Here is a 2,953-nt window from a genome sequence, read left to right as displayed (position 1 = left end):
GAACAAACACTGCCTGCATCACTGCTTCACTCAGACACTTTTTCAGTATGGCATAGTGGTTAGCCGCGCATGCACAGCGGCTACCTACAAAAACTAACTAGTGATAAATTATATTATTGTTATAATACAGTATGCCACATGCCTGCTCATCTTGATAACACTTAAAGTGTGATTCCGTTTGAAGATGCTACGAGAATTTCAAAAAGTTAGCAATTGATGAATGTCTTCCGCATGATGAGATAACGTAAGAAAAGTACAAATAATACACAAATCATTAATTACTTTTCTCTAAACTTCAATTTTGCAATATTCATGTGTCCAAATGGGGGAGGCGCTGGCCCCTATTATATTACTGGCCCAAGGCAAAATGCTCTCTTGCCTATTACCTCACGGCGGGCCTGACCTGACAGTCAGTGAAAATTTCTCAACTTTGTGTTGTTGCACAATTTAATTCAAGTAACTAAAACAGTTAGACACGTTGCAAAACAAAACAAGTATCTTGATTTCAGTTTCTCAGTGTACATGCTGAATCAAAGTTCGTCTAAGAATAAATTACGTGCAAAATGAATGATGATGAAATGTATACGTTATCATGAGCTCATTTTGACCTCTGGAACCTAATCTTTCCTTTACATTTGTACATTGTACTGTTTACTTAAGTTTAATTTATTTTAAAAATGTCACATTATGACGTGGCATTTATGAATGTCAAGCGCATCACTGACTCAAAATTATTTATTATTAAACCTTTCCTTCGTGTAAGAGCCGCAATTTTATGGTCATAATTTGAAACAAAAAATGAAACCTACTTTCCAGTCGTGGTATTAAATACAGCTTTAAAAGTCACTTATAGAATTATTCAAACGATTTTCATTTGGAATGAAATAAACATTTATTTGTTTATAGTCATACTTCATACTACGTAATGCTTCGGTATCAAATTTGTTAAATTAGAAATGTAAATACAGAATCTCAGTTAATTTACGTAAAATTACCTTTGTTTTAGAAATAAAACTTCATATACGACTTTCATGTGGACAAAATTATGCTTGCTTTAGTTCTTTACATGTTACGCACCTAACAAAAGATGTGAAATTTAATATAAAAAACGCGACTACATACTACATATCTGTTAAAAATGGTGATCATAATTCATATATTATTAAAACATCCACTTTTACCCATATGAGTTTTGTTACATATTTGAATAACGAACGAAGATTAAGAATGAGTCAGGATCTCCTTCAACAAACAGTATTAAAAAACATTAATGACGTATATGTGTAGAACATTTTAGTTATATAACTAAGTATACATCACTAACTAAAAACAATTGTTATATAAATAAAAATACATAAACAAGAACCTCATGCAGAGTACATATTTATTATTGAAATTAGTAAAATTCCAAAGGACTGCTGTTAAACGGTATAAAGTTTCGCAAGTTTTAAGTCAGGAATAGAGAATCACCTATCTAAGACAGGATTTGAATTCCAATGACAGGTTAGTTTTACCCTACTGTTGAAGTGTTGTTGCAATAGTAATTCTGCTCAGTACGAGAGGATCCGTAAATTCAGACTATTAGCTCATGCACTTGCCTGAAAAGACAATGGTGCAAAGCTACCATCTGTTGGATGGATGATTGAACGCCTCTAAATCAAAATCCGTGCTAGAACGCAACGATTTTTTTCTCTGGACGACTTAAGCGAACTAGAATACTGTTAATGGATTTTAGAAACTGTAAATGGATTTCTTTCGTTCGTCCATCAAAAATTCCATACATGTATATTCTTGCATAAGTCAGTTCATATTATAAAAAATCTTTGTAATTAAAAAATTTTGTAAATTATGAGTAAATTTCAAACATCAACTGCAAGAAATTGTAATTATTTATAAGTTCAATAAAAAACACTGTAGATACAACAGTAAAGGATGCAATGAAAGTAAACTATAAAACTGTTAAACAAACATAATCAAAAGTATAATTTTAAAAGCTCATTGTGTTGCATGAATCAACATTTCACAAAAATAAATTCGGTCGTGTTCATTCTCTGTGTGTAAATACATTCTTCCAGTGTTCAACATTTGCTTATTTTTCAAATTTTCTTACTTTTAAAAGAAATGGTTTGTTATATACAACCATCAACATTTTTCTAGACACACAGAGATTAGTCAAAAGCGGCGTCAGCAAAGAAGGGAGGTGATGCATGATTGGACATGTGACCCCCTCCCTCCTACATAAATTTTTACAGATAAAACATTTTTCCATAGATAAGCATAGTTTATAAAGAAAAATTCAGCGTCCAACATGTAGAAAATGTTCTCATGTTATTCAGCCTACACCATAGTTTTGAGCAGGTTTTAATGTCCTTTACAATGCAGCTTATTGTCAATAGTTAGAAAGTTGGTATATCAACTTAAATATAATTTCTCTTGAATGTTTGGTCATACATTATCCAGATGCTTCATTAGCAAATTTGTTATGTAAAGTTAGTAATATAGTTTCAGAATCTCTCTTTACTTTCGACAAATTACCTTCGTTTTAGCAATTAGACTTCATATATGACGACTGTGTAGACCAAATTGTGCTTGCTTTAGTTCTTTACATGTCGCATACCTTATAAAGATGAGTGATTTAATATAAAGAGCACGACCACATAAATGTCAATTTAAAAATTGTGATCATAATTCATACCATACTGTTACATCAATCTTTTTTCCATGTAGGTTTTGTTACATAAAAACATTTAAATAGCGAACGAAGATGAAGAGTGAGTCAGGATCTCCTTCAACAAACAGTATTAAAACACATTAATGACGTCTATGTAGAACATTCTAGTTATATAACTAAGTATACATCACTGACTAAAAACAATTGTTATAGAAATAAAAATACATAAATAAGAACCTCATGCAGAGTATATAATAACATTGAGATTAGTCAAAATCGAAA

The 2,953-nt window shown here is 31.2% G+C and overlaps 1 long non-coding RNA gene across 1 annotated transcript; it reads right to left on the bottom strand.

Moving 5' to 3' along the window:
- Window positions 1-769: 769 nt before the first annotated feature.
- Window positions 770-2,737, bottom strand: LOC124451666. Its single transcript, XR_006950608.1, has 4 exons — window positions 2,696-2,737; window positions 2,536-2,617; window positions 1,182-1,242; window positions 770-1,077 (listed from the first exon to the last, which is right to left on the bottom strand). It is a non-coding gene; the product is annotated as an uncharacterized LOC124451666 (long non-coding RNA).
- Window positions 2,738-2,953: the final 216 nt, after the last annotated feature.

The sequence above is a fragment of the Xenia sp. Carnegie-2017 genome, unplaced genomic scaffold, assembly GCF_021976095.1.
Source record: "Xenia sp. Carnegie-2017 unplaced genomic scaffold, XeniaSp_v1 HiC_scaffold_24, whole genome shotgun sequence".
In the NCBI taxonomy this organism is placed as follows: domain Eukaryota; kingdom Metazoa; phylum Cnidaria; class Anthozoa; order Malacalcyonacea; family Xeniidae; genus Xenia; species Xenia sp. Carnegie-2017.
Note: the sequence above shows the minus strand (reverse complement) of the source record. Positions and strands in the feature narration are given on the sequence as shown.